The following is a 25,213-nucleotide window of genomic DNA, read 5'->3' on the forward strand; positions in this document are numbered from 1 at the left end:
GGACTCAGCATCATGTTTATTTTCATTATAGTTAAAAACTAACTGGAAAAAAATGCAGTGTATCCAAATTTCACAAGTCACATACTCAGCTAATTGACTAACAAATTCTTACTGTCCTGGATTTTCCTTCCTGAGACCCACCCACCACTTATCAGTATTTGGTTTTTGTGTAACTAAGTATGTGTTTTCTGCCTCACTTTGTAGAATATAAGCTGCTTGTGGAAAGAGTCATGTCCATCTCATTCTTCTTTAAAGCTTAGCACAGTGCCTGCTTGTGTTTTATGAATAAATGCATAATGGAAAATAAATAATTCTCCCCAATTTTATTTTTATAATTCATACCTTTAATTTGGAGTAAATTTTTCTTTGGGGAAGAAAAATCTGTTTTTACATGTATGAATCATTAGACTGCACTAAACTTTTAGTTCTTCTCTCTTCACAAGGTATGTTAACACCATTCTCTTAAAGGAAGTTCTATTATTTTACTATTAAACTACTGTCTACATTTGATAGTTTCTGAACAGTTTGCGCTCAGTAAAATTTGTTGATGGATTCTTTAATCTACATTTTTAACTCTAAACAAGGAAGTATAATGAAGTAATACAATGCACTGCATTTTCTAGGTGTCAGTGCTTGGAATTATGTGTTCCTTCTAATGATGCTATGTTGAGGAAATGGAATGTGAAGTATCATTTTGAGCCCATAAATGTGGCATGTTGCATAATGAAAAAGAAAAAGTGGCAGTTGTTCAGAGATGTGTTGGTGGAGCCTTACAGCAGAATTGTGACAAAGAATACTGAGGGCGAGCTAGAGGATATTTTAAGCCCTGCTCTCATCTCTTTTATTTGTTTCTTCTCTAGTTCTATGTTTTAATTAAAAGAGTAAATTGAAACAGCCTGAATCTTTTAGCACCAATATTCTCAAGGGATGTTACAAGCCAATTGGGTTAAGAATCAGGCATCTACAGCATAATTTTCAGCCAACTAGTCAATGATTAGCACTCTGGCCCTGGATAAATCTCATAATCCCTTTGCAACAGTTTCAGTACTGGCAAAGTGTAATAGCAAGTTTGTCAGCTCACATTCCACTCACTAGGAATAAAACATCTCTAAGCAACACACATGACAAAGGACTTCTGGATTCACTCCAAACCCAGTACTACAAAAGAAAATAGTTGACAGATCTTGATGATTATTTCAAATCAGGATACAAGAATTGTATTAATATTTAAGGGCCTGTAGAAACATTTAATCAAATAATAATGAACATGCAATATTTGGTTGAACAGTAGACTTATATGTATATATGGCAAATAGATTAATCACTTCAGCAGACCAGCTCATTGACACTTTTCACTTTCATTTACCTATTTCTGTGTAAGCAATTTGTGAGATTTATAATTTTAGATATGAATGTGGCTTAAAACATCAAGTTGAATTTTGATTTGGACAGCTATGGCCTTCATAAAATTGTTATAGACACATTTTCTTTAATGTACTCCAGGATCCAAAACAAACAAAATCTACAATTAAAAAATATATATATTATAAAATTAAAGCAAAAACAATCTGTTAGATAAAGCAACCAAAAAGTTCCAGTTTCTTTACATGCCCTTTTCCTATATATTGCTATGGATATTAACTTTGGTTAGATTCCTTGTTCTTACATTATTTTTAAGTAAAGTGGACCTGAAAGCAAAGATCCTGAGGGAATAAGACAGAGAGTGTACTTAAGAAAAAATATTACATTCTATTACTGCTCAACAATGTTTATTTTGTTTGATACCATATAAATTTGGAGGAAAACCCTACTATTGCCCTTGTATTTTCCTAACTTTGAACATCATAGATTTGCTTTCACCTCTTTTTAAAGTTTACATAGATGCAGTTATACAAACTATACTCTTATGTATGGCTTCAATCACAACGTTGTATTTGTGAGATCAGTAATATTTCATGAAGTAGTTCAGTCATTTTTATTGCTATAATCTAATCTATTAAAGTTAAAACAATTTATTTACCCATTAAAAAAAAAAAGCAACAAAGTATTCCCCCCAATTCCTTGTTCTGATGGAACTGCACAAGTAATACTAAGACAGTTCAGATATATATATTTTCAAGATAAGCTGCACATATAAATTTCTGTTTAACATATTTATGTAATAATACCTTCTGAATAAACCCATGCCACCATTCATGAGTGGATTCTCTTAAATTGTAAAACCCTAGTATTAACACTCTGAAGAACTGGTATTAAAGCAGGGCTGGATTGACCTCTATTCCTTCATCTCCTTTCCTTATACTTCAAATCACTTTTATATTCTGGCTCATTTATGTTTCATAGCTAACATCTTATGTGTATATGTGTCTGTATGCTTTAATGAGGAATAAAAAATTACTTCAACCAGAAGACCCAGACCGGGTTCAACAATCTAGAATTCCTACAGTGCTAGGGGAAAACAAAACCCAAAAAAACAAAATTTACTTAATGAAGTAAAGTAGCATAGGCATGATAAAGAAGAAAAAAATTTTAAAACTTAGAAAGAAAAAAGGAAAGAAAGGAAGCAGAGAAAAAATGAAGATAGGAAGGAAGTGGGAGAGAGAAAAGGAGAAAAAGGATATCATGATTCCTATCAAAAGACAGAATTTGGGCTTCCCTGGTGGTGCAGTGGTTGAGAGTCCTCCTGCCGATGCAGGGGACACGGGTTCGTGCCCCGGTCCGGGAAGATCCCACATGCCGCAGAGCGGCTGGGCCCATGAGCCATGGCCGCTGAGCCTGTGCCTCCGGAGCCTGTGCTCCACAACTGGAGAGGCCACAACAGTGAGAGGCCCGCGTACCGCAAAAAAAAAAAAAAAAAAAAAAAGACAGAATTTATATTTTTAAATACTTTGAGTTGTTTAAGTGACTGTTTGCCTAAGCCAGAGTCTTTCTCTTGGAGACAAAACATACTTGTAAGTAAACAGATGTTTAAGGGAAAGGTGAAGAATTGCTCCCATTGTAAGTCACAGGTTTCAGCAAACTATGAGATATCTTTCCCTTTTTGCGTAAACGTCTTGTCTCCACATGGTTTGACAAGATGGGCTTTAGGCTTTCACCACACTAACAAGTCAAGAAAACTGTGTACGCTAATTCTGTGTATGCTACCATTCAGAAGGCTGTTCACATTCATTGCAGACTAACTTGGTCTCACCCTTCAGGTCCTGTTTGATGCCACACTATGCATCAAGCTTTCTCTGCACCCACAAATTCAGGTAGCGCATCCCACTTTATGACTCCATAAAACATTGTACTTCCCTGTGATATCATTTATCATTGTATATTGCTGATATCTATTAACTTGCTTTTTCTCCCATTTAATTGTAAGCTAAGCACTAAGGCTATAAAATAATGGTAGTGATATGTTTTATAATATATAAAACTTCCTTTATGCCAAGCACAGTTCTTTACACAAATTATAGTCTTAAATTCTTTACATTCATTTAATCCTCACAATGACCCTGGAAGTTAGGTGATATTATTATCTTTTATTCATCATTAAAGAGAGGGAAACAAATAGAGGTTAGAGAATTTGCCCAGGGCAGCGATTAAGACAGGATTCTTACACAGAAAAGCTGGTACCAGAGACTTTGATCTTAACCATCATAATATTTTGTATCATTATTTTAGCCCTAAGTCACAGCATGAATGTCTGGGACATAATATGCACTCAGTAGATATTGCTCGAAAAATAATCACTCTACTATCAATATTTGCGAATGAAAACTATATGAAAAATAAGTCTTGTATCTTCGGGTATTTTTATTGTCAAAATTTCTCTACTGATTCTATGTGCTCTACTAGCATTTTGCCATCACAAATGCATTATCTTCCCTTAAATGTATGTTTGAGTTTTCTGTTCTGTTTGTCTTGCTAGTTATCTAAACTAGAGGGCAAGGAAAAGAATATCAAAACAACATCTTGTGTAGAGGAATAGTCTGTGGAATTATACACATGATGATCTCCCCCTGAAAAAGAAGTAAAATTACAGCGTGTTTAAAGTTCATTCACCCATCTCTTGATGCATAAATCTATTCAAAAATGTTAATTGAACATTTTTAAGCCAGATAACATTTTAAGCCAGATAACATGTTAGACCTTGGACATGTTATGCTTTATAAGAATGAGTTATAAAGCATAGTCTTTCCCTCATGAAACTTAGTAGACTAGGGATGCAAATAAACATAAGTAAAATAAGAAGATATACATGTAATTCTAAATCCTGACAATGTTCTGAAGGGGAAATATGCATAATTGACAAACCATGTATATATAGGGAGCCCACCCTAGGCTGTGAAATCAGGAAATGTCCTAAGTCAGGAAGAAGCAAGAGTAACTAAACAGAGTCTGGAAATGAACTTGGAGAGAATCCTGAAATTACATCACTAAGGGCCTCAGAGGCAGTGTTAATTGTTTTGTGCTTCCTTCTAAGAAAAACAGAAGATAATTGATAAAGTTTTGGTCAAGGGATGGCATGGTGAAATTGGCATTTCAAAAGGACTGTCCTTGCTCCTGTGTGGAGAACTGATCTGGAATATTCAGCATATATTTATAGCTATTGTCTCCTGCTATTCACAGAAAAGACTATATAATAGCTAAGTTTAGCAAAACTTTACTGACATTGTTATGCATTTATTAAATATGCGTCTATCTAGTCCTCAAATCACCCTCATCATTACTTCCATTTTTATAGGTGAGGAAAATGAAGCTAAGATTTTGTGTAACTTACCAAATGTAAATTTAGATAGCGTGAAATTTTGTCTCCCTTAAAGCATCTTGGGCCAGTGTCTTGCCAGTGAAAACAGAAAGAAGAATTACTTGAGTGCTATCTAGGAGGTATGGTATGCCAGACTTAGTGACAGATTGATTTGGGGAAGGTCAGAGTGGTGGAGTGGGGAGAAATGTAGAATTGACTCCTAGGTTCTTATTTATGCAACTAGATATGGTTGGTGATACTCACTGAGTTGGGGAAGAAGAATTAATCTTGCAGAGGAGATAAAAGTTTCAGCATTGGACATGATGTCTGTGGATGGTTTTGAGATGTTCAAGGTGCCGTCGCATGTGAGTCAGAGGTAAGACCTGTGACAAAGGAGTTCCTAAGCGCTTGGGGGTCCTAAGTATTGATAGCAGTTGTTGGGAAGGGTAGCCAGTGACAAAGGTGTGACTTTCTTAAAGACAAGAATATCCACAGAAGTGAAACTAGGCCTACATTTTTAGAACTTCCGAGATTAAAAGTAGAGCTGTATGTTTGAGAAAAAGTGGCTATAGTTGTGGGAAAAGCTCAGGAAATTACAGCTGAGAATGATTCAACTGGAAGAATTATCAAATGTGTAGAATAAAAATATAAAGTCAAGTTATATGAGAAATAAAATATATCTTTAAATTTCAAGCAATAGACCTAATTTCTGACCTTAATGATAGCTCTTTCAGTGTATCGATGGAAATACGGGCAAGGTAAATTGAGAAGTGAGTGTCAGATAAAGAAATGGATACAGAATGTGAGAAACATGTAGGCATGCTTGATTTTTTTTAATTTAATAAAAACTTGCTTCATTTAAATTCTAAATGTGAAGGATAAAATGCCAAGGTGAGGTTGAAGACAGAAGAGGTAGAGTCAATAATATACAAGTCATTAGAGGGTCAGAGAAAATATGATCATGTGCCTAAGAAGAGGAACGGTTCTTCAAGTGAAACAACACTAAATAATAAATAACCATGTCTATATTTAAAATACAGAATGAATCAAAGAAAACTTTTCACTAGTATGTGCAATTACACTGAGAGTGTTTTATTTTCTAAATATAAGTAAACTCCATAGCTTAATCAAGTTAATATATTTGAGCAAATACTAAAGAGACCTCTGCACTTGTAGAGCTCTCTTCTGAAAGTTGTAGAAGACTAGTCTAGACAGATGTATGAGGAGGCCAGTGTTAATGAACAAGAACAAGAATTTGTGGCATGACTTCAAACAGCAGAATCTCTGTAGTATATATCTAGCTTGTTCACATAACATTTTAAGACCATGGATTTGCAGCAAGAAAAGTAAGCAAACTACCTGAAAAATCAATGCTTTTAAGTAGTCAAGTTTCTTGTCCTAAAGAAATACGTAGCCGTTCAATCCAGACTTGCATGATATACAGGCCTTTAGAGTTTCTTCCACTGGGACCTCGGCTAGGAGAATAGGGAGTGTATTAACATTGTCATGCCTTTTTCCTATACTCTTGTTTGATCGTTTGTTTCCATTTGCATATTTATTTACTCATTAGGCTATAATATCCCCTACACACTAGCCTATCTTCTTTGAGGGCCTAGTATTGAGTACTCTATCTGGTTGACTTATGAAGATAGTACGGAGTATTTGCATAAATGAACGCCTAATTCACGTTGCTGAAAAATCCATTCTCCAGTAATGTAGCTTAAGAAGAGTGATACAAAATCTTATTCAAACCAAAAATTACATGAAAACCCTTGCATTTTTATAGGATAAAGACAGATAGGAAGATAAGTATTATATGCACAATTACAATAAACAAGTTTATAATAATATCAGTAAAACAGAATCACAAAAGTTTCTTGTATGATGAACACAATAAATAATGGAAACAACTCTACCAAACTGGATTTCTTTGCAATTTATAAATATCTTGGATTCTGATGACATTGCAGTTGGTAAGCTAATAAACAGATTTAAAGATGTATATTTAACTTAAATATAATATTTTAACTAAAAAATGTATAAATGCACATTTTCCACCAAGCTTTTTATAGGCAAATAATTCCTTTTAACATGAATAATAGTAATAAAGCTCTGGCAAAATTTTTGCAGAAAACACATGTACAATGTATCCTCTGCTATTTTCATCTTTTTTCTTTAGAAATGATCAAGAAATTAGACACTTATGAAATAATCTGTGTATAGAATTCTTACATTTTTAGTTAATTTGTCCATCCATTAAATACCTGGCATACATTGCTAGTTTGAAAGGCTTTTTCAAGTATTTTCTAAATATTTCAACTGTGCTTTTAAGAGAACTAGGGGTCTCTCTTTTAAATTTATTTATTTAATTATTTGGTTGCACTGGGTCTCTTAGTTGTGGGAGGCAGTCTCCTTAGTTGCGGCATGTGGTCTCCTTAGTTGTGGTGTGCATGTGGGATCTAGTTCCCTGAGCAGGGATTGAACCTGGGCCCCCTGCATTGGGAGCATGGAGTCTTAACCACTGCACCACCAAGGAAGTCCCTCAACAGTGATTTTATAGAAACACCCTATTTCTTTTCCAAATCCTAATTTATGTAATATTTCATGACATAGTTTATAATATTTAATGAAATAACTATCAAGTAAATAACTCAAGTAAAACTAACAGATTTGAGAGCAGACATTTAGAAAATTCACTCTAAACTAATGGGATTAGAAGAGAGCATGAAGTATCCCATTATAAGTAGGTCATGTGAACAGTTTGCAAGGCAGAAATAGAGACACAGATGTAGAGAACAAACGTATGGACACCAAGGGGGGAAAGAGGGGTTGGGGGCTGGTGGTGGTGGGATGAATTGGGAGATTGGGATTGATATACCCTAATATGTATAAAATAGATAACTAATAAGAACCTGCTGTATAAAAAAAATAAAAAAAACCTGCTATATAAAAATAAATAAAATTTAAAAAAAATTTGTAAGTGGGTCATGTGATTCATGAATATGACACATTAATTAATTAAATTTATTTAATTTTTGGCTGTGTTGGCTCTTCGTTGCTACACGTGGGCTTTCTCTTGTTGCGGTGAGCAGGGGATCCTCTTAGTTGCGGTGCGTGGGCTTCTCATTACGGTGGTTTCTTTTGTTGTGGAGCACGGGCTCTAGGTGCACGGGCTTCAGTAGTTGTGGCTTATGGGCTGTAGAGCGCAGGCTCAGTAGTTGTGGTGCACGGGCTTAGTTGCTCCGCAGCATGTGAGATCTTCCCGGACCAGGGCTTGAACCTGTCTCCCCTGCATTGGCAGGTGGGTTCTTAACCACTGCGCCACCAGGGAAGTCCCAGCCTTACTTTAAATATGTATTTATAGAACTAATATAATACCTGTTTGTCTTTAATGAAAAATGAATTACTTAACACCATCTATTATTTTACTCATCTAACAGAAATATTAAGGAGCAGAAACACGTGAAGTAATTAAGAACCACCAATAGCCCATCATCACTTGTCAGTACACACTTCTCATAATGAGATATATCCTTCCTGTAAAACTGGGCTTTTAAAATTTTATTTAAAATATCTCCTAGAAAGAGATTTTGTAATCCAAGTTTCATTCTGAAAAGAAATTTAATCACATAATTATAAATAGTTGAAAATATGGATTTTATAAGGGAAATGTTAACAGGGTCTTAACTGCAGTGTTACAAATGTGATGCTGCAATAGGACAAACAGGAAATGAATTACAGTTATATGCAAAAATCACTATGCATTTTATAATGTCAAAAGATGAATATCTTTACTCATAGATAAATGACACTACAGATTGACATTTATTATCATTGTCTCTATCTCATAACCCATTCATTTATTTGACAAACTAGAAGATTATCAGTTGTGTTGTATCACAACTTGTTAGTTCTGGTTTACTGTTAATTATTTATTTTTGTAATTAGTCATTCATGAATTGAGCTGGCAATAATTATAGTTTTTTGACATCACATTGATAAAGCAAACATTAACACCTTATTATGTAATACGTGACTATAAAATGCCAAACCTTTAAAAAAAACTCTAAAATATACATAAAGATCTTCAAAATTAGTATCAGTTGGGAAATTTGTACTTCCTGCTTTTATATGTACAATGAAAATCTTTTATAACTCTCAATATCTTTGTAAGTATATGTTGCAGCTCCTTGATGTTATATTTTATTTGAATAACTGCTTAAAGCATTAGTTTTCTCACAAAATGCATATTGATATTACTTGTTATAGACACAAATTCATAAGATGTATTTTCGTTTGAATTTTCCATTCATATTTTATGATAAAAACACTGGATTTCTAATCATAAACCCACAATGTGCTCACTTTCATTTTTTGGTAGTTACATATAAAAAGTCAAACATCTTAAGGGAAAAATACATCTTTAATAAAAGAGAATATTAAGTAGAAAAATCAGGTAGTATTCAGTGGAATTATGATGTATATATTATCAATGTACTTATGAAATAAATCATTGATTTTTCATAAAATATATCCAATCAAAATTGGTTTATTAGTTTATATTTCCCAAGACATATATTTATCTCAAGTGGAGCATTTAAAAGCTAAAGAATTGTCTGTTAATCATTAGGAGGGATACTGACAGCATAATGTAAAGGCTTTAACTTCAGAAACTGTGATGAAGGAAATATTCCTAATGGTGTTAGCAGGATAAAAGGGAAAATATATGGTCGTTAAATGTCAGGCAAAACAACTGTGGGAAACTGTTATGTTCCCCAAGGGTAGGAAGGAAGCAGAGTTAAAGCCTTGAAGAGAGCAGAAGCCAGAATGAGTGAGTTGCCTCATTGAATTTGATAATCCAAACAATCTTATTTGGTAGGAATATATGAATTCAGGTTGTAGACTGAGACATACAGAAGTCAAATGATTTGCTCAGGTCACACCACTCAGAATTCCCTATCTCCTCTGCATCTAGGAAAGCTTATGACATTGAATTCTGGCTGAAGGAATTCAGTGTATTTCTTCTTGCATCTGTAGGCAGAGTGTGGACATCTCCAAAGTGACCTTGGAAGTCACTTGTCAAAAATTGAAGAGCCTCCATTTTCTTCATCCATGAATAACTAGATGAAACAGTATCTTCTGATTTATATGACCACCATTAACTAAACTCATGCATGCTCTAAAAAAAATCTGCTTTGTATTGACACAGATTTCAGAGATTATTATTTCAGCTAATACTTAGCTCAACTACAGTAAGGGTCTTTATTCTTTATTATAAGAAGAGTGTAATATAATACTAGTTAAATGGGCTTCTAGACAATTAAGTTTATCTAATCAGATGTGTTTTATTCATGTGTGTAGTAAATGTAATAGAGAATATAAATAAGAAAGGAATAATATAACAATGAGGTATTAAGAAATTATCCTCATTCCAATAACTTCAAGGTTTCTTTTGGTATAATGCACACACAAGAGTTAGAAAGGAAGGTAAATCTATCTACTGATTCCCTTAATAAAAAAGATAAAGCCCACATCTAAGTAATTGGACTCTTCTAACAGTGGAATCCCACCTAATGCTTGGGCTCAAGTGGGTTGAGCGTGGTTATGTGGTAGGCTATAGAGAATTTGGGGGAGTGGTGTATTCTAAAATGTATGATTCTCTAATTATGCTGGCCAAAAATCAGTCAATTAAGAGTTAGCTAAAATAGTGTCTGGCATTGACTATCAAGTCATCACCAATACAGAAACAGCATCTGCTTTTATCAAGTGTTTAATGAATTAAATCAGAGCAATATTATATTGTTAATTATGAGTAATTAATAGAATAAATATTTAGTGCAAAATTCTGCTAAGGACAAATATTAGGTGCTTTGCAGATAAGTAATAACAGAGCAGGTGAACACAGCAATTCATAGTGTGCTAAATCAAGTAGAGCACATTGTGAGCCAGGTTCCTCAATGAAAACAGCCGTGTTAATGAGACAATCACTATTTTAGCTGAGCTTAAAGTAGCCACAACACCGAAGGAATAAAACATTCTATAACACGATAAAGTTACCTACATAGATTATATACCAGTTATTCCCTAAAATGGAATATCTAACAGAGTATTATCACGTTAAAACTAAACTTATGTTTTTTTCTTTTTAGTGGATTTTAATTAGATTTCTCAGAGACACATACAATTTCTGTCAGAATTCTATATGAATCTTAAAGCAGAATAACTATATATCTCCTTCCATAAAAAACCCCCAGAAAACAGGGAAAAAAAATGTAACGGACCAAATAAATTGCTTTAGCAGTTTAAGAGAAATCCAGTCTGAAGAGAAAATACTCCTCTTTGAGAGAGAAATATTATGTCAAGAATTACACGTATTCTTTTCATACATATATTCAACAGTAGGTATTTTCCAATTTCCTATAGCAAATACATATGCGATGGCCAAATGTATATGGTGAGAAGGAATGTAGCCCAAAAGGAATGTATATTAATTAATAATTAATAGCTATAGTACAATTAATTAAATATTAATTAACAGTGAAATTCCTGCTTTGGTTTTAATCAATGATATTTTCTAGTAGGTTGTGTTGGTAATGATGATTATCATCTCCTATGAGAATTATTTATTTGATTAACATATTGACTATAATTCTGTTTTTGAAAATTTGCTTATATCTTAAAAATAATGACAGCCTTTAGCTATATATATTTTATTAGACATCTAATAGATTGCTTAAATGAAAAATATTAAAGAATAATAGAATAAATGCTAAATTGTGTGCTATATAAAATTAGGGGAATGATCCTGTGTAATAAGCCACTTATTGAAAAATTTAGACTAACTGTGGAAACTACATATAAAATATTGGGACAGTAACCTCCAGTGTGGATTAAGACTGGAATAATGTTACATCCACAGTCGTATTATTTTTTTAATTAATTAGAAATTATATTATTTTATTTAGAAGATTAAGAATATATCAATTTCCTGATGGATAAAAATATCTTATTTTTAATAAAATATCTATAATAAGTCAAAGCAACTGAACCATGTGGGCAGTCAGTAAATTCTGTATCATTTTATTTTGGTAAGTAGTCCTGTGTTTTTCATAATCATTGATCACTTTTAAAAGCCTAATAATACGTATGACCTGAAATTCCTTGCAAGGCAACTAAATGAATACAATGTTTGTAAATTCAGTATTTGAAAAAATACTGTTGCTGCATTGATTATATTGTGCTTTTTATAACCGAAATACTGAAAATCAGATATTGTACATAGAATATAAATAGTATAAACTTGAAATTCCTAGGAATTATTGTTAGTATAATGTTCATTATTTTTCAAAGTACATCTCAAATGAATATTTTATAAAAATAGTGACAGAATATGTATTTACCTTCATGGATAAACTCCAAGATGAAACATCATAAACTGCAGGTTGCTTATCTTTCATTTATCAACATGCATTTTAATTAACTAATTAGTATATTTCTAAAGTCTCATTAAAAGTAGTGTAAGTATTGGGGCTTCAGTAAAATAGAAACCAAGATAACAAGATTTGGCTACTTAGAGAAAAATATTCCATATTGTGTGGACAGACTGATCACTCGGATGAAATGAACATTAGACAGGTCCATTTCATATACTAGACCAATATTTTCCATCCTTGATGTTTCTTTCTATCTATTGCCCAGTCTACCCACATGCATATCCCTCATGTAATGTCATTTCTTGTATGCATTATAAGTTCTTGCTCCCAAGTTAACCTTAAATTAGGAAATTTCTATTAAATTTGAATTCTAAGAAGCCAAAATAAAATGAATTGTTTTTATATTGCTCTTTCCACTCGGATGGTTGGGAAACCAATTCAGTTCAGCTTTTACAAATTTTACATGTACCTGATTGTTGATTATTAACTCAGCATCAGCTGTCTCCTTCTACCCCTGAGGGAAGAAGCCTGGGAACTCCTTTTCTCAGAATTCCTTGTGAGCTGGTTTCTAGGTTAGATTCTGCTAATGACAGGCATTCACAAGTGATTTAGGAAATGGAAAAGGGGGAACTAACGTGATAGCAGTTGCAGAAAGGTTATAGATTAGGGTTTTTAGAATCTTCTGGACAAGCTCATGTTAATAGCTTGGATACTCCAAGCAGGTGAAATCATCCAAGGCTTCCTTGAAAATCCTGCACTTGCTGACTGAATGACTGTTTCACAGGTGTTCCCTGCCATGGAAGACTTTAGTTTTCTGCTTTAACTCTCTTGTTGCTTAAAATATTTAGAATGACTTTTATTTTATTGACAGAATCTTGATTAACCAATTAGGGTTCAGAATAGATTATATTTGAAGCTTTATTATCAGTAAAGCATAATGTGCCCTTTAAATATAGTCTATGTTTTAGGGACAAATGGCCAGGCCTTAAAGAGATAGTACAGTATGTGTTTGTTCGTAGACTACTGAAGGAATTAAAGTTATAAATTCTAGCACATGAGGAGGTTCCACAATAACAACTAACAATATACTAATTTGAAGGAATGAGCATGAATTAAAGCAAAAGTATGCAAAGGAAAATGACCTGTTATGTATTACTTAAAAGAACATAATGCAATTTAACATAGCTCTACATTTCTGATATTTTTACAAAATATGTTTTAAAATCAGAATACAAAGAGTTATATGTACTTACTGCAGAAGATTTGTAAATTAGAGAAAAGCTTAAAAAGAAAATAAAAACATATGACATGTGATATGATGATCCAGAGGTGGAATGAAGAGAGTTGCTAAAAATAAAAATGTAAAGTATACTCACAAAGTTATCTGTATATATACAAGCACACACAAATTTTACATTAATTGGATGCTTCACATAAATTGCAACTTATGTCATGAACATTTCCAATACTATTAAATATTCTGAATCAAAAGCATTTTTAGTAAATCTGATTTCCATCATATTATGCACCACACTTTATTATATCAACCGTTCATTTTTTAAAATATGAGATATAAGAAATACCAGAATGAACATTCATGTTTATTAAAAAAAACTAAACAAAGGACAAAAGAAAAAGCAAACCTTTGCTCTACACATTTTTGCGAATTTCTCTTGGGAGATTCTAAGATGAAATTACTGTGTTAATATGTGAATAGCTTCTTTGTGCTTTACGTAATTTCCTTTAAAATTTTTGTTCTGGTACTATATAAGAGGATACACACACATACACATATATACAGATTTGGGGGACATATATATACAAACACATATATTTCAATTTACAAATAATTGTAAGTATTTTTATTTTTAAATATAGCCAGCTTAAGAGATAACAGCTGTTTTTCCTTTTTATATTTACATAATACAATATAATACTTTTAAATTATATTTTTAGTTTATCTGATTTCTACTGAGTTGAATATATTTTATACATTTATCACTGAGGTTTATTTCCTATTTTTAAGTCTCCTCTAAATGTATTTGGATCTTTTAAAATTATATTAATTATTTTCTTCCTCACAGAAATTTTTATATTATTAATATTTTATCATTTACATGTAGGTTGTTTTCTTTGCAGCTCAGAAATTGTATTGTTTTAAAATGAAATAGATATGTAGACATACTCAATTTAAAAATGCTCACATTGCCTTATTTAAAAAAAAACAACAAAAAGTCTTTATTTGAATCCATAACCTTGTCCCCATAGAGAATTCACCAGAATAGCCTCTACACACTGTCTAAATTTCTACCTTCTAATAACTCTTTTTGAAACCCATTTTAATTAAAAAATAGTACAACCTTAGTCCAAAGTAGAAATAAATACAATAAAATCTCAAGCACACATCATGCACACTTTTAAAAGTTAAACAGTTGATTAACATACTAAAAAAATAAATACAATTTTGCAGAGACAGTTGCAGCTCACTCTGCAGCACCCCCTCAACCCCTTTGCTTCTCTTCTTCCCTAGCAGTAAACACTCCCTGAAGTTGGCATCTTTCCTTCCCTTCTAGGTTTTTGTAATTTTACCACCTATATATGCTTTCTATTAGTAACCAATGATATTTTTGCCATGTTTTTCCATTTTATGTACTTGATGTCATATTCTACATGTAAAAATAGTTTGTTCATTTTCTCTCTGTACAGTATTCTACTGTAAGCCTGTACTGAATTTTTAGGCCATTCTCCCATTTATGAGACTTTTGATGCAAGTTGGTTATATGATCTGTAAAAACAGTGCTGTAATTAAAAATTCCTTCTAGGTGAATCGTTGTGAATATGTACAGAAGATTAATTTATGTTAAATACATGGAGGTGGAATTGCAACAATTCAGTATGTAAAATATTTTGGTATTCCATTTGGCCCACTTTTAACTTATTCCAGCTGCTTTGGCAAGCAGTTGCATAACTCTCTCATTCTGTTCTGGGCCATCACTGCCTCCACTGGGATGACCGTGGGAACCAGCTCAGCAATTCTGATTCATGTGCAAATCCAGACGTGTAAGGGAGTTAAATGCAATAAGATGAAACTCTGATTGACATATGTATACTCAGGCAGTCAATTCTCAGGTACGTTCTACATGGCCCTTTAAAGTCCCCAGTGGGATCAAGCTCCAGTTCCCCAGTGTAGTATTTAGCTCAATAAACCATAGTTGGATTATGTTTTTGTACAGTCAGGCCGCTCAAGACGGCAGTGCTCTTGCTCTCTGTACACCCCCTGCCCGACCAGTGCCTGATTCACCTACACCCCATTTACATGACTGATCTTCCTACATACTTGCCCCAGGCCCCAGCTGGTAATTGTTCTCATCAAAGGGGTGGTGAGGGGCGTGCCCCTCTACTGGTTTCCCTGGTAACTAATGAGCCCAGCTGGCGTCAATTCCCCTATAACTGGTAATCTTCTCTCCTACCCAGCTTCCACCGGGAGCAAAGACTAGCCCCTCGTCCTGCCGGCCAGCAGCCACACACGGTGGGGTGTCACTCCAGGCCTTGCTTCAGACGTGTAAGTTCCCCCATTCATTAAACCGTTGATGTCTCTGTTGCTGACTCTGGGCTGTTTCTTCGGTCTTGAAGCTGGGCAAGCACAGGCCTTATAGGCCTGCGGGGTGCAGCCCAACAGTTCTCCTCCCCTGTTTCACTCTTCACAGTCTCTCACTCCTGCTTTTTGCGGTCACTTCCCCAAGTAGTCTGCCTGCATGCAAGCCCTAGACTCCAGCTCTGCTTCAGGGGGCAAACCCAGATTACCGCTCTTGCTTGTAGTGGCCCTAGAGAAAGTATAATTTCAGGACGGGATTCTGAATGTGGTAATTAACCAAGTTGTCAGATGGTGAAGATAACTATCGCTGGTGGTAAGTGGGGAGGTAAAAAATATAAAATAAAATTTTGTTGAGAGCAGCACCTGACTATGGTGTGTTCAGAAGGTGAATTGTTGGTGTTTTGAGGTAGCAGTATCATTTGTAATGTATGAAGGCAATCAAAATTATAAGAACTGTAGAGTCAGAGGAGTCAGTTAAAGGTTTTAGGTACCTTCCAAAATTGCGTAAATACAGAATAACCAACCAACAAATCAAGGCACACAACTAACAACTAATGCCCCAAGGCATTATTAAAAGACACTTTAGCTCTTGTAGACTTAGGGCAAAACGTGTTGAAAATCAGACCCAGGATTTTATTTACGTATTTATTTATTTATTTGGCTGCGCCAGGTCTTAGTTGCAGCTCAAGGTTCTTCATTACCACATGCAGGATCTTCATTGCAGCACACAGGATCTAGTTCCCTGACGAGGGATCAAACCCGAGTCCCCTCCTTTGGGAGAGCAGAGACTTAGCCACTGGACTACTAGGGAAATCCCCAGACCGAGGATTTAATTTTAAGAACTACAAAAGATGAATACCTAGCTTAAACAAGTCTCTTAAATGGAAGTCAGGGCCTCTACAGGGAAACAATGAGACCTGAGTCCTAGGACAAAGTCATTAATATAAAGAATTTAAGGACCTTCTTGCTCAGATTTCCCTACAGCCTCCAAGCTGGTAGCAGCAGCTCCTTTTATCAGCTTTAAAAGAAAGCCCTCTGGCTCGGAGACCCTTAGAAAGTCCTAATCTGAGTCAGCCCCCTCAAAAAAGGTACTCGTTCAACACCAGGATTTACCCCTACTTCATGCACTCTGTCTTCAAACCAACAATTAGGGTAGAGTCAGCCTAAGCTCCCCACAGAAGTAGCACACACCTGCAAAGAATCATCTCACTGATATGTGTGGAGGGGGTTTAGAGGGCATTGGAAACACGTGTGGAAGTAGATCTCGCGACTGCATGGGGAGGATTTATTGACGTAAAATTCCTCTCTTGTGATTTGTGGCTTGGTGTTGTGTTCAGGACACTGGTTTGTGCCTGATAATGTGCTGCAATAAATATGTAGGTGATGTAAGAACTGCCTTGGCAGAGTATCGAGAAGGAGAGACAGAAAACTTAGTGAACTGGGCATAGTCAGATGAAATTATCTTGTGAGCCAGAGAAGCTACCTCCAAACTATGATCGCTGAAGGAATAGGAGACAGATTCTGCTATTCTAGACTCATTTTTATTGATGTCGAACACCTGGGTGGCAAGACAACAGCTCTCAGTCACACTGAATTACAGATGAGAGACAACACAGATTTTCTCAAAGGCCCCAGTTTCTCCTCACTAGTTCATTTCATAGTGTCATGAAGAAAAAAATGCCTCATGGGCAACAAAGCCAGAGGAGAAACTAGGGTGCCTTAATCTGCAGGCCTTTAGGGCAGTGGCTAGGAGATCATGGTATAGAAGTGAAATAGATGGAAAATCAACTAGTGTGTTACCAGATTTTATAACCTAGGAAAAAAGGCAAAGTCTGGGAAGCAGAAGGGTGACATTAGCTGCCTCAAAGGTAAAGTAAATGGTAATCTCAGGCTCAGATTACAGACTAAACTACTTCCCAATTCCAGAGACTATTGATTAAGAGAAATTCTGGGATTTTTGGTTTGTTTTTTAAGGGTATTTTTTGAGACTGAATCTACAAGAATATAAAATATCTAATACCCAATTTTTCCCCAACTGCACCTGAGTCCATTTACAAGGATAAACGTATGCTGGGAAAAGGAGGTAACCCACACCTCCAAAGAGCTATTTCATACAGTGACTTAGCTGACAAAGTAGTAAACCCCAAACATTATCATCGCCAACAGTTAAGGCTGGGAGCTTATACTGGTCAATTGATAGGTGGACTAATGGCTCAAATCGGTGTCACAGTTGGTCTGTGGACTTACCCTGCAGTAATTTTTCTAACCCTTGAATGCAGATCAGAATCTACATATTGTTTCCTGACCAGTAAGTAAAAACAACTATAGTAGGAATGGCAAAGGGAAAATGCCCGGCATTTATCACTTCCCCATCCCTTCACCTCCAACCAAAATGGTAAATTAGGAGCCATTAGTTGCTGAGTTGTTGCTCAATGAAAAACTGCACAAACCCCTACAATAGTGATGTTTTGAGGGCTGGGTAGTCTGACCTGTCAGCTTTGCATTTGTAAAATGCTGTCAAGTCCCATGATCACATTTCTGCTCTGGTTGGTATTCAGAAATCAGGGGAGGGAATGATATCCTGATGAGACCTCACATCTCTAGATCAAATCACTCCTTTTCTTTTTGGATTCCACTTTGACCCTGGCAACTTTCTCAATTCCTTTCCCTTATGCCTTGTGGTGCTCTTCTAAGGTTTCAAGACAAAACCAGAGGTGCAGATAAATATTTCAGCAGAAGCAGTTGGTCAGTGAAAGAAGTGTTAAATCACAGAAAATATAAGTAAAAAAGACCAAAAATATTCCTCTTATTTTTTTTTTTTTACTTATTCCCCTCCTTCCTTCTGGGAATATTAATGTTGCCAAAATATTGGCCCTCTGTGCACCATTGCCAAATAGAAATACAGAGGCAGAGTTTTGGAGGAAAGAGAAAGGGTAGCTTTATTTCTTTGCCAGGCAAAGAGGAAACAGCAGGCTAGTGCCTCAGAAACTGTGCCCCCTCCCTGGGGAATAGGGAGAGGTCTTATAGTCAGGGCTCGTGGTCAGGGGTAAGTGATAAGGATCAAGGAAGTGACAGGCTTGCATTCTTCTGATTGGTTGGTGGTGAGGTAAGTGGGAGTCAGCAACATCAATCTTCAGGTTCCAATTGGTCTGGGGTCTATGTGCTTCCGGGCAGCACACCATCCTTAATCATTAACTTCTCCCACCTGGAGGGGGTTTTAGTATCTGCAAAACAGCTCAAAGATATCTTTGTGAGTATCCATTGATGGGGAATCTGGACCTTGCCCCAGGGTTTCACTATTGTTTCTCTTGACTGTTTGTTTCTCCCTTGCCTTGCATCCCCTCCCTTCCCTAATTAACAACTGCTTGAATCTGCGAAGTCGGAGAAAGTTATGGAGACTGAATGAAGACTATTTCCTCTAATCAAATAAATGGGGGACACAGGAAGGCTTTGTGCCCAAGAGCCCCACAGGGCCCTGCTTGGTATCATTAATATTCATCACCACTTTTACCTCTGTTCTTCTTCTTTCTCTTTTTTCTGTTGTCTGTTTCTATCACTTGCTAGATAGAGTCTTCTAGGAGAGTTTCTCCATCTGAATTTCTATGTTATTATTCACATTTAATCAATATCAATTTGTGTTAATTTTTGTATATGGTATGAGGTAGGAGTCCAACTTTATCATTTTACATGTAAATATACAGTTGTCACAACATTTTTTGAAGAGTATGCTCATTGAAACAACATGGATAAACCTGGAGTACATCGTGCTAAGTGAAATAATCCACACATAGAAAGACAAATACTATATGATCTTACTTATATGTGTAATCTAAAAAAGTCAAATTCAAAGAATCAGAGAAGAATGGTGGGAGGTGAGAGAAATGGGGAAATGTTGGTCAAAGGGTACAAACTTTCAGTTATAAGATGAAAAAGTTTTGAGGATATATATACAGCATGGTGATTATAGTTAATAATACTGTATAGGATACTTGAAATTTGCTAAAAGAGTAGATCTTAAGTGTTCTCATCGTGAAAAACAAAAACAAACAAAAGATATTGATTAACACATTGATGGATGTGTTAACTTGATCTAGTATGCATTTTACAATATATACATACAGTAATTTATGTTGTACAACTTAAAAAATATATTGTACAACCTAAATATAAAAATTTTTGTCAATCATACCATACCTCAATAAAACTGGAAGTAAATAAAATAAAAAAGAATTTTACCCACTGAATTATAATGGTCAGAAATCAATTGAACATAAATGTAAAGATTTACACTGGACTCTTAATTGTATTCCATTGATCTAAATGCTTATGACAAAACTAATGCGTTGATTATTTATAGTAATTTATTACTGTATTACAATCAGTTGATTACTGTATTTAGTATTGATTACAGCAGCTTTGTAGTAAGTTTTGAAATTGGGAAATTGAGTACATCAACTCACATTTGTTTCTCTTTTTCAAGATTGTTTCACCTCTTCTGAGTTCCTTAAACTTCCATTTGAATTTTAGGATCAGCTTTTCAACTTCTTCAAAAAGCCCACTGGGAGGTGATATCTCATTTTAGTTTTGATTTGCATTTCCCTGATGATTAATGGTCTTGAGCACCTTTTCATATAACTTTGCTATTTATATGTCTTTGGAAAAATGTAGAAGTGAGAATAGAATGATGGTTATAGGGCCTGAGAAATGGGAGATATGGAGAGAGGTTGGTCAAAGGGTACAACGTTGTGGTCATGTAGAATGAAGAAGTCTTGAGTTCTAATGTATAGCGTTATGACTACAGTTAATGTACATTGGAAATTTAAGAGAGTAGATTTCAGGTGCTTTCACACACACACACTCACACACACACACACACACACACGAAAGGTCGATGTGTGAGGAAATGCATATGTTAATTAAGTTGACTATAATAATAATTTCACTGTCTATATCAAAGCATCATGTTGTACTCCTTAAATATGTACAATTGTTATTAAAAACATTTTCAAAAAGCCAGCTGGGGGTTTGATAGTAATTATGATGATTCCATTTAGTGGAATTCAGTGAATCAGTTGGACCTACACTTTTTGTGTATGGGAAGTTTTTAATTTCTAATTTACTGTTTTTACTTGTTAAAAGTCTATCCACACTTTCTAATTCTTTTTGAGTCACTTTTGATAATGTTTGTCTTTCTAGGAATATGTCCATTTTATCTATGGCATCATATTTGTTGGAATACAATTATTCATGGTATTCCCTTATAAAACATTTTGGGTTTTTTTCCTATAAAGTTGGGAGAGATGTGCCTTCTTCCATTTTTGTTTTAGTAATTTGAGGCTTCTGTTTTTGCTTGGTTGATCTAGCTAAGTTTTTGTTGATGATCTTTTTAAAGAACATACTGTGGTTTGTTTTACAGTCTTTATTTTTCCATTCTCTATTTCATTTATTACTACTCTAATAGTTATTTTCTTCTGTTTATTTTGGGTTTGATTTCCTTTTAGTTTTTTAGTTGTCTATTATTACTATTGTAAGAACACTTAACATGAGGTCTTTCCTTGTAACAGATTTTTAAGTGTGTAATTAAATATTGTTATCTATAGGCATAATGTAAATCCGGTCACTAGGAAATCCAGTAATATGTGACAACATGAATGAACTTTAAGGGCATTATACCAAGTGAAATAAGCCAGTCACAGAAGGAAAAATACTACATAATTCCACTCATATTCGTATTGAAAATAGTTAAATTCATAGAAGGAAAGAATAGAATGGTGGTTGCCAGGAGCTGGGGGGAAGAGAAAGGAGCTGCTAATCAATGTATTTACAGTTTTGGTTATGCAAGGGAATAAGTTATTTTTCTAGTTTTTTTAAGGTGAATATTTAGGATATTGATTTGACATCTTGATCCTCATTTTATGTAGATGTTAACTATAAATTTTCCTCTAGCACTACTTTAGCAATATCCTTTGTTTGGAGATGTGTTTTTTTCATCTCAAAGTATTTTAAAATTTGCCCTGTGATTTCTTCTTTATTCTGTTACTTTTGAATGTATTGTTTAATTTTTACATACACTAAGTTCCCTACATACGAACCTTCAAGTTAGGAACTTTCAATGATACGGGTGTGCATTTGCATATCCAATCAAGTAAGTTAGTTCAAGTGTCTGATGTACATTGTCACGTGCATGCATCCTCTACAAGTGGTTGCGCTTCTGTGTACTTGACTATACAGTACTGTATAGAGTACAGTAGTACAGTATCTTTATTTCAAGTCCAGGATGTCTGGAAGCAAGCGTAAAAGCAGCAGTGTTGTAGCTGGTACTGCTAAGAAGCACCAAGCCATAACGATAGAAACAAAAGTGAAAATAATTGAGAGAGTGGAGTGAGGCAAAAAGATGGTAGACCTCGCTCATTCTTATAACGTTAATCGCTCAACCATCAGCATGATTCTAAAGAACAAGGACAAGATCATGGAACATGTAAAGTCTGCTGTGCCAATGATGACAAGAATATAGAAGAAACATGGAAAAGTGATGGAGGAGATGGAGAAACTTCTTAGTGTGTGGATGCAAGATCAGCCTCAGTGTCGAGTCCTGCTCAGCTTAATGTTGATTCAAGAGAAAGCTAAAAGCCTTTATGAAGGCTTGAAGAAGAAACATGGTGGAGAATCAGAGGGTGCATCTTTTAATGCCAGCCATGGCTGGTTTCATTGGTTCAAGGCTAGAGCCAACCTTCACAGTGTAAAAGTAAGTGGTGAGGCAGCAAGTTCAGATACAGTAGCTGACAGGGAATTTCCTGAAATGCTTTGAGAAATTATTGATGAAGGCACATATTTACCCAAGCAGGTTTTTAATGTGGATGAGACTCAACTGTACTGGAAGAGGATGCCAGACTGAAGTTACATCAGTAAGGAGGAAAAGCTGATGCCAGACTATAAAGCAGGAAAGGATAGGCTAACTCTGACTTTTTTTTCTATACAGCAGGTTCTTATTATCTATTTTATACATATTCGTGTATATATGTCAATGCCAATCTCCCAGTTCACCCCCCCCCCGGCCCCTGCTTTCCCCCATGTTTGTTTTCTACATCTAACTCTGTTGTTTGGTGGCAGTGCTTCCTGGGATATAAAACTGATGCCTTAGTTTATCATTCAGAGAACCCAAGGGCCCTTAAAATGTAGACGGGGGCTCTCTTCCTGTTGTGTGGAAGAGTAACCCCAAAGCCTGGGTTACACAGGCCATTTTCCAGGGCTGGTTTTTCCACCACTTTATCACAGAGGTAGAGAAATATTGCTTGGAGAAGGATATCCCACTCAACATACTTTTGCTGTTTGACAGTGCTCCTGGCCACACCGCATTCATGGATGACTTTCATCCCAACATCAAAGTAGTACATCTGCCACCGAATACTGTACTGTATCACTCATCCAACCTATGGACCAGGGAGTTATAGCAACTTTCAAGAAATATTATTTATGTCACACTTTTTGTAAAGGTAGTAAAGGTGAGTGATGAATCAGGAATAACCTTGTGACAATTTTGGAAGGACTATAACATCTACAAGGCCATAAAAAACATTGACTTTGCTTAGCATGAGGTTAGAGCCGTCACCATGAATGGGATTTGGAAGAACCTTTGCCCGCAGTTTGTTCATTATTTTCATGGATTTGAGAAAGTGGATGAGGAGTCCAAAGAGGTCTTCAGCAACTTAGTGACCCTCAGCGAGAAGCTGGAGCTAGATCTGCAAGAGGATGACTTCATTGAACTCCTTGTTATGCAACACGGGAAGCTTACTAATGAAGACCTGATGGAATTGGAGGCCCAGAGAAAGGACGAAGAGAGACAAGAGGAAGAAGTAGTATTGATAACTGAAAGACTGAAGAGATTCATGATGCAGGAAATGGCAAGGGGATTTTCTTTATTTGAGGATGCACTGTTAGTTTTTGAGGCACAAGACCCAAACGTAGAATGGTACACAAAGGTTGCTGCAGCATTTCAGAATGCAATCCAGTGCTATCATGTCATTTATGATGAGAAAAAAAGAGCTAATACTCAGACATCACTGGATCGTTTTTTCAAGTGGGTGGATAGAATTGAATCCAGCAAGGAATGAGAATCTGTGCCATCAACGTCAGGCATGAGTGAAATTGCAGCTTGCCCTCTGTCTCCTGTTGCTGAAGATCTTTCAGCTCTACCATCTTCCACCTCCTCTCTCTCCTCTAGTCAGTAACTCTTCTTGCCTGTTCTCTCAATGCCAGCCTCTGTATGCCAGCTTTTGTACTGTACTACTGTACTTTTCAAGGTACTACACTGTAAGATTAAAAATATTTTATGTTTTGTGTTTGTTTTTTATATAATATTTGTGTGAAAAGTATTATAAACCTATTACAGTACAGTACTATGTAACCAATTAGCTGGGTACCTAGGCTAATTTTGTTGGACTTAGGAGCAAATTGGACTTACGAACCTGCTCTCAGAACAGAGCTCATTCGTATATAGGAGACTTACTGTATTTGTGAGTTTTCCCAACGTATGTCTCTTGTTGGTTTCTAATTTCATCCCATTATGTAAGAGAATATACTTTGTTAATTTCAATTTTTTAAAAATTGAGATTTGCTTTATGGCTTTACCTATCATCCTAGAGAATATTCCATGTGCACTTAGGAAGAAGGTATATTCTGTCATTGGGTGGGATGATATTAAATATTTATTAAGTATGGTTGAATTATATTTCAATTCATCTATTTCTTCATTGATCTACTGTGTTGTTGTTATCACTATTGAAAGTGGGATATGGGTATCTTCAAACTAATCTTGTGAACTGTTGATATCTCCCTTGAATCTGTTAGATTTTTGCCATGTATTTCTGGCTTCTGTTATTAAATGCATCTATATTTATAATTATATTTTATTGATGAATTAGCCCTTTTATCATTATATAATGGCCTTTTGTCTCTACTAACATGTTTTGTCTTAAAGTCTATTTTGTCTGATTTTAATGTAGCTACTATAGCTCCTTTAGTTACTGTTCAGATGGTATATCTTTTCCCATTCTTTTCAACCTATTTGTGTTTTGGGATGTAAAGTTTGTCTTTGGTAGATAATATATATTTGAAACATGTTTGTTTATCCCTTCTACCAGTTTCTACTTTTTCATTCAAGTGCTTAATCCATTTGCATTTAAGGTAATTACTGATAAGTTACAATTTCTCTCTGTTATTTTACAATTTTTTGCATATGTCTAATGTCATTTTGTTCCTCTATTCTTCCAATACTGTTTTATTGTGTGCTATATCAATGTTTTCTAATGTATCATTTGAATTCTCTTATCTCTTTTATATATGTATTTTTCCTTTTTTATTATTTCTTTTTTTGTTATTTCTGTAGTGGTTACCTAGGAATTACAATTAACATGTTATAACATTTAGTTTGAATACCAACTTAAGTTCAGTATT

The 25,213-nt window shown here is 35.0% G+C and overlaps 1 long non-coding RNA gene across 1 annotated transcript in view; it reads left to right on the forward strand.

Moving 5' to 3' along the window:
* Positions 1-25,213, forward strand: part of LOC132530417 (uncharacterized) — a 425,095-nt gene that overhangs the window by 75,124 nt on the left and 324,758 nt on the right. Inside the window, exon 2 of the long non-coding RNA XR_009543797.1 lies at positions 15,640-15,727. This is a non-coding gene — a long non-coding RNA (uncharacterized LOC132530417). The remainder of the gene's footprint in view (positions 1-15,639; positions 15,728-25,213) is intronic.

The sequence above is a fragment of the Lagenorhynchus albirostris genome, chromosome 1 (genome assembly GCF_949774975.1).
Source record: "Lagenorhynchus albirostris chromosome 1, mLagAlb1.1, whole genome shotgun sequence".
Lineage (NCBI taxonomy): Eukaryota > Metazoa > Chordata > Mammalia > Artiodactyla > Delphinidae > Lagenorhynchus > Lagenorhynchus albirostris.